This window comes from Micrasema longulum, unplaced genomic scaffold (assembly GCF_059751315.1).
Source record: "Micrasema longulum isolate JH-2025_06_02 unplaced genomic scaffold, ASM5975131v1 h1tg000943l, whole genome shotgun sequence".
In the NCBI taxonomy this organism is placed as follows: Eukaryota; Metazoa; Arthropoda; class Insecta; order Trichoptera; family Brachycentridae; genus Micrasema; species Micrasema longulum.
In genome coordinates, this window is record NW_028278134.1 from 111,095 (window position 1) to 129,594 (window position 18,500).

Here is an 18,500-nt window from a genome sequence, read left to right on the forward strand (position 1 = left end):
AATCATATAGATATATTTAATACAACACTTCAGAATTTTAAAAGGCAGTGTATCAATTTATTATCTTCAAATTTAAATTCTTCAATAATACTATGTTGTTTTATATTGTATACCCTTTATTAACTTATATCTGTATTTTTAATTATTATTTTTCTACATTCTTCTAATTTTAAGATTCTTTTAATATAACCGATGGGAAAAACTGAACTTCTGTTCTCTCTACTGGAATATATGTATGTATGTACTATATGTAATATTAGTTGTATATATTTTTATTTTCTTTTTCTTATTACTTCATATTCAATTTTTTGCTACTTTTGTGTAAAATATGTCTGTTCTTTACATATAAATATATGTAAAACATGTAAAAGCCTACAAGGCGTTTAAATAAATAAAAAAAAATCACCACATATTTACTATAGGTTTCAAGGGTAATAAGATACGAGTAAACCAACCACACATGTATTAAATACACTAATATTTTTAAGTCGATTGATTATTTTATGATTAAATAGTTATAAGAGTTACCTACGTGTCGCATAGATACAAAATTATAATCCATCTCCGATAACGGACGTAACTATGTATTAGATTGATTTAATTACCACTATTTCTAGATACGCGTTAATATCGCAAAGCGTACGCGGTACGAATCGAATAATATCGATTGTATCCGGCAGCCCTCGCCTGCAAAAATATCGTTGGGCGGAAAATGCCTCAATACAATGCAATGTCTCGATTGCTCACTCGAGTGTGCTCCAGTCGCAATAATTATTACTGTTATTCCTTATTCCTAATAACCAGTTCCGAGACGAAGGGAGACTAAAAATACACCTAAATATTCATGCGGCACGCAGAACCAGCGCCAGCTCCCGACTCCGCAACCGTGAGAAACCCAACGATCTGAATTAATTAATACATGTTATATTTTGCGATGAATTGCCATTTCCTTTCAGTCGAAATTCGATCGGTAGAATGGAGTCCTTAAATGCAGTTTTCCGCAGTATTTATTTCTCGTTCGCGTGATTGTTATCGCGTCGGTAGGGAACATGTATGTTGCATTCCGCTTTGTTGATGTTTAATGTTATTGTGAGGTATGAAAACTGTCTCGTCGGCTTATTATTTCGGTAAAGAATTAGTGTCGTTCCCGACCAGCTGAATACACAAGTACTTCGTAGTTATTTGCGGCGTCAAAATATTGAATTTCTTCGTAAAAACAAGTGTACTTCGAATTCTAGGTAATCCTATTACGAAGCTTAAACCGAAAGGAATTCCGTATTCCGTATCGAAACTCGGAAAACGACCGCCTCAGTGCGCGGGTCCGCGGCGCACACACAGCACGCAGCACGCATGCTCGGGTCGGGAGGAAATGAATAGTAATTTAAAACAATTACGCCTTTATATGTGAGACTATGCACCGAGCCAACGGTTTCCAAAACTCGTTCCGTAAACTCGTTCCGGGACAATATGGAAATTGTGTTGAACCGGCGGATTTGTTCGCCTCTCGGCTGTTCGCGATAATGTGACTAATAAATAATTGGAACCGCAAATATTATTCAACGTGACTAAGAGGCCTTTTCGCTCACATCCGATCGCCGAATTCCCGCGACGGTCTCACGCGCCCGCGACCGGCGGCATGCGGCAGTCGCCGAAGCCGAGCCCGGCAGCTGATCCGACGAGCGGCCGCCGGCCACCGGACATTTTCCTTGACGCCACAGGGCCCACGGGGAACGCTTCACTTTTCACTCGATCAATTAGTATAAAATCCCGATGTGTCCGATTGCGCTTTACTGGCGGTACCGGACGCTGGCTGGCCGAGTGCGACTGTCGCCCGACTCCTTTCCGACAGGCTATCGTGCTCGGCTCGATATCGCCGGTCAAATTGTATAATATACGACTGTTTATTGCTTAATGGCTGGAGCCGCTCAGCGCATATTCTACAGTGAATGGATAACTTTATGGGTGCACTAAAATTAGAATATAAACTTCTCTATTTATGCGGAGGTATTTGAAGAAGTTTCGAGATGAGGCCCCGAGAGGTGCTCTGCCGGAGTCTATCGTGACACAGTTTTTAGAATATTTTTGATATAAATATCGCGCGTGAAGTCATTTACCTCCATTCTCGTTCTCGCTTCGAGTCCAGACTGGATCTGCTCTGGCTGACGACACCGACGAATCCAGTTTTATCAGTAACATAGGTACCGATTGATCTGCCGTTCATCGATAGCGATTAATTACTACGCGAACAATGCGGACAAAAGTATCAAATTAAAAACAAATAATACTCATAACCTTATAGCACCCGTCACACGAATCTATCTCTTTTCCATGTACCTACAGTTCGCACCAACTATGCACAGAACTCTCCTCTGATTCGCTTGACGCGTAATTATAATTTTTTTTTTCAGTAACATAGACATATTTAACTGCAGTAAACTCACTTTTAAAACCAAAATTAAAAAACTATTATATGAAAAAAATTATGTTTCATTATTAAAAAAATATATTTTTACATTATAAATTTAAGTTGTTTCTATTCACTCATATCAAACACACACTCACCCTGTCCATAAACCTACCCTCACACCCATATACAATCACACACATATTCACATACCTACCAAAACCACACTCCACTATTTTACACACGCATCCTCACACAAAAAAAAAATCGCACACATGCACTTCTCTGAATTATATCTAACTGAACTGGATTTTTATAATTGTATTTATGTGGAAAACTGATTTGGCTTTATTTTATGTTTTTTTTTTTTATAATGTTGTGTATATTTTTTTGTATTGCTGTTGTTTTTCTGAATAAACAAAATTAAATTAAAAATTAAATTAAAATAAAAAATAGTCAATAGTTAACTAAGCAACTACCTACGAATTTTCAATAGGTCATAATTTTAAACGACCGATTACAATTTGTATTCTGTGTACTAATCCGAGGTACCCGAATAATTGAATAACCCGCAGTCTACTGTTACCGCATTAATAATTATGTGCTCTTCTGTTAGGTCATACATTTCTTGTCCGCGATCCGCAACTCGATATTTACGGGCGTCAATCAACCGTGAAGTTCAGCGAGATTCCACAAAACGATATTCCGCTATAAAAATAGTGAATGGGCAGCCTGCCCGGCCCTCGCTGGACGGCTGGACTCCAGGTACCGCGTCCGCTGCAGTGTGTTCCTACGTCGGAATGTCGCTGCCAATTGAATATCAATCGGTGACAAAGGGCGTTGGTATTATTAAACAATAATAATGTATCCATTTATATTCTGCATCCAATGAGCGCTAGCCGCCATTGTCGACAGTAGCCGACTACCGGGACATAATAATTTATCTCCCGAATTATTCAAACGCGAATAATTTTGATAAGAAATTACGTCATACGGTCGTCATTTACGCTCGAATCGAAAATAACAAGGCGCTGTGGCGCTGTTGGTTAGACAGCAAACTGAATTTGGCCTCGCGGGTTCGATTCCCGCCAGTTGCGAGAAATAAATAATCCAAGAAAGATTTTATTCTTAATCGGTCCGGGTGTTGTGGCTTTTTTTTCATAACTTCCTTCAATATACTCTCTTTCCCGTCTGCTGACGAGCCTCTGAAATAGAGACTTAGCGGGTTATATTCCTTTTTTAAACCAGGAAATATTGTTTTTATTTTGAAATTATGTAAAACTCGTCCGGCAATCAAAACGTCCCAAAAATCGGAGAGGATTCTTGTTTTACATTTCGATCGTCTAAAAGAGACTAATTAATTCAACAAATGTTTACATATTCATTTGAAAATAAAGCTATGATGAAAATGTTACATTTTTAGTGAATATTTAGATCGAAAGAAACGAGAGAAAAATTACCATGGCAACGTGAATTCATTACATCACAAGATAAATAGCTCTCCTGTACTCGAGTTCCTAGGTTCGAGTTCTTGAGGGGACTGTTTTCTTCCTGTGGTTCAGTGAATATATTACGTATTTGTCTTAAATTACAAACGAATTGGCACACTAATCAAATGTTAATTCAATGTTTATTGAACCAATACAGGAAGTAATGCATGTGCCTCAACAAAATGTTCGTTTAGTATTAAAACGTGTAATTTAGGTGTGTCCGAAAGTAAAATATATATTACTGTAACTTCAACGTGATTTACTTTATAATTTGTAGCCTGTTTGGTATAAATATAGATAATAACTCTAACTACCCCTAAAAAGGAAAAACTTGTTAATGATTAAACGAGATTTGTACAAAAGAACATGGCGTCATATTTATCACTGGTATATACAAATTATGACCATTAATAAAATGTTCCCGCTATAGTTAACGAAATAACAAAGGAAAATGTGGCACATTCATTATAATCCGGTGGCTTTATTTGTGTAATTATTGTACGTGCTAGAACTGCGCACGATCCACTAACAAATTCATTTTCACTATCAACTCTAACAAACCAGTTACCTACGTGGTTTTACTAAACACAAATTGATATTTTACCTGAGATTAAACGTACTACGTTATTAAACATTACGCACATGTCATCAATTAACTATATATATCTTCCATATTTAGAATCAAACATCGTCCCCGTAGAGCTTATCGACATGTTTGTAAGCACGAATCCACACAAAATTGTCATGATCTATAACTGCTTCAGTTTTATGCGCTCGTATGCACGTGTCGCGTCAATGTCATAATAGAATCGTGATTTCAAATGCAACTTGTAAGATAAACCTATGTATATCAACATTTTAATGCAGGCATTAAATCATAAAAGAAAATCTACCGGATAGTGCGGTGCGTTCGAATGTTAATTGGCCTATGTTAATGTGTTGGTGCCTGTCGGTGGTGCGCATATTTAATGATTTATATGAAAACTTTTTGTTACGCACACGCGAGCGTCGAATGGACTGTACATACTACTCAGTCCTAGCATACCTACGAGTATTTTTATATTTTGTAGAGGCTTGTCAGCAGGTGGGAAAGCGAGGATATGGAAGAAAGTTCTAAAAAATACACCACTACACCCCCACACCAATCGAGAAAAAATCTTTGAAGGGAATCGAACCTGCGATGTCAGTTTCACAGTTGGGCCGTCTAACCAACTGCGCCACGGCGCATGTCATTAGATAAGGCTATATTTTACAATGGAAAATTAAATATGTATAAAAATAATTACTATTAAATAAAAAGCATTTTATATACAATTGCTATTATTTCAACATAAATGCCGCTATGTAAATCATCCTACCTAATAATTAAATCCTTCATTATTTACAACAAAAAAAAACAGATTCTCATCATCATTCACCTTTTCGCTCCCAATGGTGCATAGGGCACTGCATTGGTACATCATGTGCAGTGTATCTTAATCATCATTTGAAGCGATCAGTTCTTCAAGTTCCAGTCCAGGGACTATGAAATATTGCTAAATAGTTCATGATCATCACTTACCTATCTGCAACTGACCGTCCATGAGGTGCTTTTTTAATATATATTTTTAAATGGGAGTTGCATTATTTTTTACCTTGCTTATAGAAATCAAAAATAGGATTTTTCTGCTATTGTATTACAATATTTTAGCTAAACTGTTGGAATCAGGAAGGATTTTCTAATGTGGGCCAATCAGGAACTTCTCAGCATTTGCTCATGTGGAGAGGAAACTACTTAAAACTCTTCAGGAGAAACCGGCCTATTGAAAGTTGTCAACCGGCCTTCCGTACCACTAGAAGAGTGTTCGGCATTTTGTTCCCTACTTTGGTACTTCCACGAGGTGCTGCTTTGGTACACCAACATTGTTACTTCAAATTTTATACGAATATACACGTTTTCGTAAAGAATATAGGGAATAGAAGAAAGGTCTGTTTTGTAATGGGGGCCCAGCCCTGCGCTTGCAATAATTTCACGCCGCGTTATATATTACATGATTGTAATGCCCTTTATAAGCCACGTTTCTATAATCTGCTGAGAAAAATTCCAACTCGTCTAACCGTTATGAAAATGTCGTCCAGCCATCTAATGCACGTGTGCGCTTCTCTTGTAAACGATTAGCTTTTTAGATTCTCCCCTGCAACATTGTAAGACATTATTTGCCGCTAACTCGAACGTAACGCGGTTTTCTTTACACGCCATCATACCTACATACATAATCCGAGCAATAAGTATTATGCTGAGGCAGATATTCTAGAAAAAATATCAGTGCGTTCTGAGCAAGAAATATTACATCCGAGGAAGAACTGAAACTGTAATAGCGTGGCCCCGCCTTACCTAACGATTTGTCATAGTAAAACGTCTTCAAATAAATCTCTATTAAATGTAATGATTTTATATAACCGGAGTAATAGCTTTCGCGACATTTTCAAAACTATGCATAAATATATATAAGTTCCATGTGTTTCTACTCGATGGCTGCTTTCAGTGGTTGGTTTCGGAGAACTAGTGACTTCGTTCATTTTTATTAAAATCATTTTTGTTAATTTTTCCATGCATTTTTGAAAAATTTCGCTGTGCAATTAAATGCTCAAATTTTTACCACGCGCAAAAAAAAGGTTTTTGTATCCAATTTCCTGTTGCACTGAAAAAAAAAGTAAATAGAGACTTGAATTCCAACCGTCCATGCGTTCTGTAGCTGCAAGACGTGCTGGGATATTTATTTATTGTACAGCGCCCTTGAGGTTATTTTCACAAAAATGGCGCTATATAAATTATCCAAATATATATATACCTTTTCTCCAAAAACAAATTGTGAATTTGGCGTTCAACAGACTGAAAACTTAACATAGAATGTTGACTGTATAGGTTTATATATTTATATGTATTAATTTATGAAAAATGCCACATATTGTTTTGTAACCCTGCACATAAACTCGTTTTTTTTTCTTTTTTTCCTAAATAAAGAAATTAAATTTACTTAAAAAAAACTGTACATTTGCAATCGTAGGCAATTCAAAATTGATTTAGGCCGAATGACACAGATTTTTTCTAAATCCGTCTCGAAGGACCAAAAAGGAATGTTTGCTCAGCTCAATGCCTTTCAGGCATTGTACACTGATAACAGAGGGAATTAGAGTTTAGTGGACTGTATGGAAATTGTTACTCATTTTAAAAGTTCTTTAGATTGTTTCTTATATGAAGCACTTCACTATTGCTGTAGCACGGATACTGGTATCGTGTAGATGTTGGTTAACTGTATAATTTAGGCTTTTTATATAACACTAAACTCCACGTTGTACAAAATATGCTAACGCAGGATATGATAAAGATTTATCAAAGAGACAACTTTTTACGTGTGACTTGCTCACATGACGGTAGAGGAACGAGAATTTGAAATAGGAAGGATTTGGGTAGGAACGGGATATTTAATCTTATATAAGTTGCTAGTATAGAAAATGTAAATTCAGTACTTAACATATTGTCTTAATAAATAACGGAAGTAGGTTATGGATTTTAATTGCATAGTACTCGAAGCATAATTATTGATAGCATATTAAATAGGTAGGTATTTATCAGGGGCGAACCGTGTATAGAAGCGATTATGCACAGCTTACCATTATATTTGACTAACCATAAAAATGCTTTATTGTAACTTTATTTACAGAAAAACAAATAAATAATTATCATTCATTTTAAATCATTTCCACCGTTTGTATTTGTATCCTAATATAAATATAAATTTTAATAAAGCGCGCCCAGCGCCCTGCGGTGAGCCAAGAAACTAGCCAAATATTCCAGCTTATTTTTTCATACAAATAAGTATACTATATTTTGAATGTATTAACCCCAGTGCGGGTTTTTTCTCCTAGAATAAACTTGCAGATTTCACAAATTATTTGAAGATTCTTGATTTGGAAAACAGTATTTCAAACATTATCTTATGGACTATTTTTCTTTGAGATGGTACTTTTGACACACTATATATTCTTTCACGCGTCATATTGCAGGACATGTAGCGCTCCACGCGGCCGTTTTTAGCACTGGTAATTACTAGAACAATGCGGCCAGTTCACATTTCAATTGAATACCTAATATCGAGATAGGCTGTAGGTTGGGCTTATCCAGAGACCTATATACGTATAATGAGTTGGAAACTACCTTGAATATATCTTCTCTTTAAGACCGTCGAAATAAATCCGACCTTATAGTTATATTTAAAATTCTCAACTCACTCTTTGATGCGCCTGAACTACTGAGCTCAATAAAATTAAATATCCTAACTAGAAACCTCAGACAAAACATACTCTTTCATACCGATAACCATATAACTAACTATGGTTTTCATTCCCCTATGCCCAGAATTCTTAGGTCTGCCAACAAACATACCAGTCTTGATTTCTTTAACGAGTTGTCTTCTTTTAAACGATCACTGAATCAAATTAAATTATAAACACCTCTCTCCCGCTTCCACTCCCACAAAGTCTGCTATAAACCTTTGAGTCTTTCTAATTTTGTTATAATAATTTTCTATGTAAAAATTTGTCCATCAAAATGCCCATTAGGCGTATATATAAATAAATAAATAAATGTAGGTACAAATATGTGATGTTTTTTATACCTTACCTGTAAATAAAATCACCATTCGCCACTGGTATTTATTTAGGTAGCTGAAGACAATGAAGTTCTCGGTGCAGCGAGAAATAAGTCAGCAACGTTTTACACTTTTAACAGTCTTATTACACGCTGCAGTACTGTTTCAGAGCCATAAAACTACCCGTGTAGTCGTGTAGCCGTGTAGCCATGTACCGCGCACTGTACTGGGAATCAGTTTACCATCATTCCGAACTAGTCGTCGACCATCTTCACATCGGTATCCGAAAGGAATAACATATTTAACTACATACGGTAAACCTGGATCAAGCAGTCCCGTTTCAGAGAAATAATAGGCGAGACCTGAAGGAGATATTCTGGTATCTTCATTTATAGAAATTACGCGCTATCTCCTCTCAAAGCGACATTCTTAAATGTTTATAAGATAAACTTAAATCCAATTAATAAAACTGTCGTAACAAACTCGGTTTGTTTACTCCGTACATTCAACTCATTATTCATAATAAGATGTTAAGCAAAGACAAACACAGGGCAGTCAAAAATACTACATAATAGACTTAAACACTACAACGACTTACCTTCCTACTTGAAAATTTTTACTGGAGACGAATTTAAAATCAATCTGAAAAAGCACATGATGACTGAACTAACTAGACTAGACGAGACATAAAATGACTAGACAATATAAAATTTCTAATGTAACCCTAACGGGTTTTTTAAAATTGTAAATAAATAAAAAAATAAAAAATGCAACGAAGTTATTTAATGGCATTTTGATACAACCGCGTTACTCAAATCTACGGGAGTGGGTATTTTGTAATTTGCTGTAATTGCGAGAAATCGCGAATGGGAACCTGATGCTTTATATCACAAAAGAAGTAGCATCCTCGGGAGACCACCGGTAAAACCTGAGGATGTTGGATCTCTCGCCCTCTACCTAATTTAAGCATCGGGGTTTGGAGGGGGAGATTTAGCAAAATGAGAACAATCGCCCTCCACTCAGTAGCCAGGCAATTTAAAGACCTGAGGTGATATTCCAAACGCTCTCGCAACCGTAGAAAAAGCTTTTATTTTGTATGTAAATACGCGAGATAAAGGCGTTTTCTACGGCCGCGAGAGCGCTTCAGAATGCCACCGCTGGACTTGGAGGACGTGAATTAATTTACGGGGACCCGTCACAATAGATATACACATGTCGCAGTGACGTCATGAGATATTATTATTATTATTATTGTGGATAACTTATATAGCGCCATTTTCGTAATAAAATACCTCAAGGGCGCTTTACATGGTGATTCTATTGTTAAGTTAATTTATTGAAGCTTTTAAATTTGTAATTTAATTAAAATAATTTATTTTGTTGTCACGTGCTACGGATTTATTCAAATGATTTAGAGAACAAGTGGGTTTTAAGTTTTTTCCGAAACATCACTTCACTTTCACAGCCTCGCACCTCTGCTGGGAGAGCATTCCATGCCATAGGGCCTGCGACCGCAAATGCGCGCTCACCAAATTTAGTGCGCTGCTTGCGTAGAGGTATAATAACTTTTCCTCTCGCCTGTAGCACTGACCCCCATTTTTCAGAATAAAAATAAGAGAACTCACGGTGTTTCTAATCAATGAATTGTTCTGCTTATAAACATTTCAAAGATACCAATTAAATGAACAGTAAATCAACCGTCAATATCTAATTATGTTCATGCAGAAAACGGACACTTATTTCAAGGTAATTTCAAACATGTATTTATACATGTTTTTTTCAATGAATTTTCATTTGGAATCTGTAATTAAATTAAGTAATGTTTATTTTACTAAATTATCGAAGATGTACATATGTACTATTACTACTAATACTCCTACAAAAAATGACAAGAAGCTACTTCTACTCCCATCACGCCATTTCCCCGTAGGGATAGGCAGAGATCGTCTATCCTGGCATACATTCCTAGCTTCTTCCACATTCATACATCTTGTCATACATGCCCTTCGGTTCTGTCTGCTTTTGACACGACCAGACTTAAGATATTGGTTTATCTGATCACGCCACGTCTTCCTTGGTCGTCTTCGTCTCACGTTACCGTTCATTTTCGTCATATAAACTTGTTTTACTACTCTTTCGTCGTACATTCATTCTACGCGACCAACCATCTCAGAGACCCTTTCTTAATCTTATCAATTATACTTGACTCAGATTTACACTCTCGCCTGATTTCATCATTCGTAACCCTGTCATACATTGATTTCCCATACATTCGTCTAAGAGATCGCATTTCAACCGCGTTCACTCGCCTTTCATCCTTCCTCTGTCAGTTCCATGTTCAATTCCATAGGTAAGTGTTGGGACTAAAACTCTGTTGTGCACTGCCAGGTTAGCTTCGATTGACATATTTTTATTGATTGATTTGGTGTTTATTTTGTAGAACTCCATATTTAAACCATGTTTCGCCTTGAAACAATTGTCACGAAATTTTTGTTTTTATATTTGTAAAAATAAAATAAAGTGTTCAGTAGACTCAAATCAGTGTTTGATTTCTAATATTATAAGTTGACATATTTTTATTAGCAATTACTGTGCTTAGTGCATAGTGCTCCGTTCATTTTGTTCCCCGCATTCACTCTCCTTTCAACATCTGTTTCTACTCTTCCAACTCTTAAAAACATGATACACAAATTCTTCTACTTGTTCTAGACGTATGTTGTTAACATTTATTATGCAGTCAGTAACCTCACTATCCCTTTCAAATACCATCACTTTTGACTTACTTTCGTTCATCCATATGTATGTACATCATAAACCCGGCTAACCAACTTCACTTACCTGCCAAATAATCTGAAGTGGATTTTTAACTGTCGAATTAGCATTTCGTAAATTTGTCGTTTTTCCTCGCTTAGTAGGTGTATTTGGACAAATATTCAATCGTAAATAGTAAAAAAGGAAAGGTCAGCAAAACGAGAAAGAAGTGGTTATGTTGCTTAAATAATTTTGTCCAAGAAAACGGACATGAAACCTGGGTTATGTACAAAATGTAATCATCGGGTTATTTTTACACCGTTTGACAGCATCCGGAAGCTGGATTTGGGTGGGTCGCAGTTCACGCCATCGAGTAGGAATAATGATGCCACGTCCAAAGGCAGGAATAAATAGGATAGGTACGAGAGGGAACCCGGAGCCGATTGGCGATGTAATTGGCGCATTTACAACCGTAAAGCATATGAGATGTGCACTTTGTAGAGAATCTTTATTATGTGCTCGCCCACTGTGGATTTATTGCGCTCCGTAATAATGTGCAATCTGCGCTCACCGCCTTATTTGTATGCGCATAATTGTTATTTGTTAACCTTACAATTTACAATGTCCTAAAACGATTTATTATATTCAGTTTTATCCGCTCATTCGCCTCAAATATTAATCAACGAGAATTAATTATCGTTGCAGCCGATTGCGATATGAACAAATAGTCAGGAGACAGGAATCCTCGATGGCCGTCGTACGTTGTACGCACGGTAAATCCGTAGGTGGATTCTAATTCGACCATTGAATTTTAAAACGTTAATTTTTCTGAAAAGTTCCAAGATTTGCAAATAAAAATATAAGTAAAATGGAAAATATGAAGCTTTCAATATTTTTATTCACCTTTTTAGACTATTTTACTAATAAGTTTGCATAACAGATTTATCGATTTTTCAAATCTTCTAAGAGCAACTTTTGTTTTTATGCCCCCATGTCCAGAATGTGTACATTAGTCGATTCGTCACACAAATTATAATTCTTTGGGATAAATCTTCTAGCTTTTCGTAGACCTCTTCGCCATTAACACGGTGTGGGATGAGATTGTATTGGCATGGGTTAGCTCGAAGTCTTATATGTTAATCGTGTTCTTGAATATAGTGTATATCATTATTTTACTGCCTTCGTTTGCTACATAGTTTTATGTTTTTTTTGTTTAGTTCCTTGTTCATAAAATTGTTGTAATTGGCTTGGGCCGAATATTATTTATTGATATATTTTATTATACTTTTACATAGTTAGTATTATTTTTTTTATACAGAATAATGTTCCCTCACTGGGGTGTCGGGGTACAAAACGTGAAATATTCCTTAGATTTTTTTTAACAAAGTTAACATAATAATAATAAAACGTAATTAGCGTAAACTAAAATAATCATAAAAAACAAAACCAATTTATAGAGTCCAAATTTCATAAACAGTACACACATTTTACCTATTTGGCTTAATCCACTCATCGATCCGTGAGCAACCCACCTCCACTATCCATTTCTTAATAGCAATTTTATATTTTGAGCACTTATTAATTGTCCTTGTAATTTAATGGATAATGGAAGTAGATTGTATACTTTAACCGAGTAGTAGGACAATCCTATTTGACCGAAGGTTGTATTAAATTTTTTTTGCAGCATCAGGGTGGAGTATCTAGTAACTCTTGTATTATTATTAAATAGCGGATATCATTTACTTACTTAAAATTGCCTCTGGTTCAATTGACTGTCCTGAACTACTTTGCAAACTTTCTATCAATGTTCCTTCCAAAGTTTTAAGAAATAACCCTCTTCTTCACATACCTCTTGTTTCATCTAATTATAGGCAAAATTCATATTCATGGCGAACTTTTAATAATTTTAATGTAAGAAATAAGTCATTTAACATAGATTTATTTGAAAATAATCTTAATAACGTGCGGCGTTTGCTTTCGAAATAACACGTAGTATTTTTTTCTTTTCTTTTAAATTTTCATTTAATTACTATTCATTTTATGTTCGAGAATCTTTTTTAACTTACTGTGATGCTACTTGTGAAAACCTGTAATTGGCTTATTTGTTATTTGTTTTGTTATATAAATATGAGATAATTATAGCTGTTGGTTATCCAAATAAATAAAAAAATTAAAAAAAATTGTAACAAAGGTAGAGAATAATGTTTATGTGCGTATAGTAACAGAGCATTTACATAAAGTTGTTTCACAGATTTTACATTAAGATTTTCAAATATACCGAGGGAGCTAGTTCTGATTGGGACTCTTAAGATATTTTTATTAAAGCTTTTTGTGCAATTATTATTTGTTTGATCAGTGTGTCATTTGCACATCCCCATCCAATTATCCCATATATATTAAATTAATTAATAAAAACACGTTTTAGACGTAGACGCGCGCTAGGTGTAATGAGATATTTCGTAATACATTAAGTAAAGGTGTTTTTTGAATCCAATCCCTACTGTACAAATCAGTGCGATATACCCACGGCTCTTGTAACTGTTGTAAGCATTTGTACATTTGTACCTGCACACCATTTCCGCAAGATTCGTATAAATAAACCGAACCGCCCACGATAGCAAATCTGATTTCAATTAGATACATTACAAATGATTGTAGGTATTGACGGGGTCTACGTTCATGGCTGAGTTTCGATAAGGAGCGTCGATATTCACGAATATATGTGTATAGGATTATCACAATGGATATTATTTACTCAATTGAATTACATGTATTCGGATTATGCACGTTTTTTCTTGACACTGTTTTTTTATCCAAAGTCATCCTTATAATTATTCCAAATCAGCAAAAGTGCTGATATAAGGGGATATTATATATAATAACACAATAGTTTAAATAAAAAGTCGATGAAATAACATCACATATCACTCGTCACACGGGCTGTAAGAACTGTTTTCTTTAGGTGTTTTTAAGTACGTATATGTTTTGTATATTCTTTAGGTCATTGGAAAGTGAATTGTAAAAAAATATTGCCGTATACAAAAAAAATTGTTTCTTTTTCTGTTGGTCCTAGGTTGTTCGCAAATTAAGTTATTTGATGCTCTTGTATTTATTTTATGTATGTTGTAGTTAAAATTTAATTAAATATTTGTCTTAATTTTATTCTTTTTCATCTTAAATATCGTTTTTTTTTCTGTGTAGATTAATTCCTCTTATTAATTAAACTGTTAATCAGGAAGTTCAGTGGTTTTTTTATTATTTGTTAATAGACTATTTAACTTAGCCAATTGAAAAAATGTATCGTATTACCGGCGCTATGATTTTTATTTTTGAAATTACTTTATGTGTGACGTTTAAAGGTCTCTTCCTCATAATCGCAATTAATGATATAAGTGCTAGCTTTAACATGATTTTTGACAATTGTCAAGACGGTATGGTTAACTTTTCGTCCATCTATAACAACTGAAATATTATAAAGCTGGCTCTATCGATATGTCGATACGTGCTGTCAGTAAAATTTCGTTAGTAGCAACATTTCTACCAAATCCTAATGGTCAAGTAATCAATGCGCATGCGCTGTAATTACCCCAAGTTCTCAAACTGAACCGCTAGATGCTGCTATATCAACTGTCGAAATAATTCGCCTCCAACGACATTTTAAAATTGACGTATTTCTCTTTTGTATTTTAAATGGGCTTCTAAGATAAAAAAAACAGCCACCTCAAAACGGTTTAAAATTTAAATAAATCTTTATCAAAGCAAAAAGTGCTCGGTGAAAGCAAATTTTTGATACTTCGAACGCGTGAAAATGTCTAACGTGGGCTAATTGAGCCCTCGGTACATATCTATGTACTAACCTCAAAACTTGAAGATACGGGATCGGCAGTGTATCTTCGCGATCGCTCGTGAGAATTTTTCTTCAACCATACCGTCATGGTGATGGTATGATTTTGTATCTTCCGCTTGTAATTGCCCCCCTGCGCCCTTTACCGCGCACGTCATGAACGAGTACCCCGTCTTTACTTGAATTGCTCCCAATCAAATTAATATAGTCGGATGTTTCCACGTTAAGTGGTCCGTTTGATTGGTCGTTATTTTGACTTTGTACGCACCAACTTGAAGCCTTTATTCGCTGTTGCACGTTTTCTGTAACGCTTTCTAGATTGAAAAATACAATTGCGCAGATACTGAGGCATTACTAAATTCCTTACGTATTATTTTTATTACATAGGTATTTGATATTTCAGCCAGGTGCTCTGGTAAAAAATGAGTCGACGATAAATTGTGTTCATTACGAATCGACTTGAATTTGTAACATCGCAAAAACGTTAAAAACGTAAGATTGCGACTCCTAAAATAAAAGAACGTATACCTAATATTATTATATAAATGTCTGGTCTTTCTATTTGTTCATTAACCCTTTATACGACACGTATTTTGCATTGATTTACGTCTTGCAAACCTATTTTTTTTTTGTATTATGCCAACTACTTATAAAAGCAAATAAAAATGGAGACGTACTTAAAGATACCTGTAATTAAATAATAAACTCGCAGCCTTTTAATTGCGGTAGGTACGAGAGTAAATTGATGTATTTATTTATTTACATACATAAGGTTATTGAATGATGAAATCAGGCGAGAGTGTAAATCTGAGACAAGCATAATTGATAAGATTAAGAAAGGTTCTCTGAGATGGTTTGGTCACGTAGAACGAATGGACGACGAGAGAATGGTAAAACAAGTATATATGGCAAAAATGAACGGCAACGTTAGACGAGGACGACCAAGGAAGACGTGGCATGGTCAAATAAACCAAAATCTTAAGTCTGGTTATGTCAAAAGCAGACAGAACCGAAGGGCATGTATGACAAGATGTATGAATGTGGAAGAGGCTAGGATTGTATGCCAGGATAGACGTGTGTGGCGGTCCATTCTCTCTGCCTACCCCTACGGGGAAATGGCGTGATGGTAGTAGTAGTAGTAGTAGGTTATTGTATATTTTTTGAGACAATAAGTCGTAACTCCATGGGACTCGAAAGTCCTGTGTTGAGATGGGACGAGCAATTATGTGACACAGACACATGAGTATATCACCACAAATATAGAATTAGAAACATAAACGATAATTATATAATATATTTTAAAAACATATATATGGCACATCAATATGGTAAACAGTTAACTCAAGCATTTGGAAAATCATCAAGAAGTTTCCTACTCAAATCCCTCCCACTAAGGAAAATCTAGTCCTTAACTCCTTTCTTGAAAATATTTTTTGTCCTTGAGAGCTCAATACGTTCTTCCAAAATATTGAACGCTCTCGGTGCGATAAATGAGAGATGTCTCTGAGCAAAAGTCGTACGGGTTTTGGGTATGACATAATTCATGCTCTGGGAAAACTTCGTACGGGCATTCTGCTGAGACCTCTCCTAATTGTTTGACCAGAAGTGAGTAAGTGCTTCTTTTAGGTACAGTTGTCTCATATCTAATATCGTGTATATCTAAATGAACACCCGAACGAAAGGGTTAGTATGAAATATTAGAAAAGAAATACCACTTTGTTCTAGGTATCCTATAAAGGCTTAAATAAGTTCAATATTTTTTTATAAACCAAACCTTAAGGGTTAATTAATTAACCTGTCGACTGTAAAATCGTGTTTGTTAATATATTTATAGCTCTTATTAACAGATTCTTCGCTTAGTTTTAGAATAGTTTAATTTGAATTAAACTCGATAATTACAAAATGAATTGCTTTTCTCCAAATTTTACTTTGGTTTAAAATTTTATTTAAAATTAAATTTAGTACTGCCTAGTCTTCTATTTTTAAGCGCCTTCGGGGACGGGTTATAAGTGATCTATAATATTAATAATAATAATAATGATAATGAAATAAAGTTTTTCACTAAAATATCAATAAAACACTAAATTTAATGTATGTGTGTTTTACGGCTTGAAGAATAAAATGGCTGTTTGCCATAAATTTATATTAATTTCAACGTTTTAATGGTTTTTAATAAAGTTTTATTTTCTATGCGTATCGTCAAATTATGCATGGCTATTTTATTAATGATTAGATTGGTTAAGTAATATTTATCTGGTAACACCAGTTTTGGTATAGAATGTAGGCACGCTACATTTTGTGACAGGTTCAAATCTGTCTTTTAATGTAAATTCCATTTTATACTTAAATTGATGCTATACAATTGATGGTAAATGAAATGAAATTATTAACATATAAACAAAGAATATTTTACAATACAATGATATTTGTTCATAAAATTATAAACTCTAATAAAAAAACATAATTTTGGAAAAAAATTGATCGGAACCAGCATGAACACGATCACAATACTAGAGAAAATAACAAAATTAGACTTCCATTTAGGAAAAGGGCAAAGTCACAAAATTCAATTTTATTTAAAGCAATTAAAAAGTATTACGAAATGGAAAAAAGTATTTATGAAGAAAAAAACATATCAAAATTTAAAATAATGGTCAAGACATATGTGATAAACAATTTATAAATTAAATATATTTGCAATGTTATTATTAGAACACACATAACAATATGTATGATATGTGTGCCCTACTTTAAGATTTAAATAAATAAATAAATACAAATATTGAAAGAACCGTAACGTAATAAAATCTCATGCTGACGAATATACCTCGAATTTTTTTAATATTTCGAAATGTTTTTGATAGAATCTTTCCATACTTATATTATAAATGCGAAAGCGTGTTTGTTTGTTTGTGTTTCGTTAACGTCTCAACGGAGCGACCGATTATCATATTTTTTGCATAGGGATACCCGGAGAGGTGAGAAGCATAAAAGGATAATTATTGAATAATGATAACAAACGAAAAAACGAACTAATATATTTTTTAACAATTTTATTTTTCAAACATCGCTAGAATTGGTAATCTTGCTTCAATATGTAAATATTATCAACCATAATATAATTGAATTTTGTAAATGGGGTCTAGAATTTCAATCGTCCATGCGCTCAGTGGCTGCAAGACTTGTTATAATCTAACTCCTATTTTTTAAAATGATTTTTTTAATTTTTTTTTTTAATATCATTCAAACACTTTACTTCATTTTTTTTTTTTTAAAGGAATAACCCGCTAAGCCTCTTCTTTAGAGGGTTGTCAGCAGGTGGGAAATAGGATATGGAAGGAAGTTATGAAAAATGTACCTCAACACCCAGACCAATTGAG

The 18,500-nt window shown here is 34.5% G+C and overlaps 1 protein-coding gene and 1 long non-coding RNA gene across 2 annotated transcripts in view; both read left to right on the forward strand.

Annotated features, from left to right (window-relative positions):
- LOC148277984 (zinc finger SWIM domain-containing protein 4-like) overlaps positions 1-18,500 on the forward strand; it is a 185,403-nt gene that overhangs the window by 61,484 nt on the left and 105,419 nt on the right. The window lies entirely within an intron of this gene.
- Positions 1,262-5,291, forward strand: LOC148277985 (uncharacterized). Its single transcript, XR_015823319.1, has 2 exons — positions 1,262-2,198; positions 4,965-5,291. It is a non-coding gene; the product is annotated as an uncharacterized LOC148277985 (long non-coding RNA).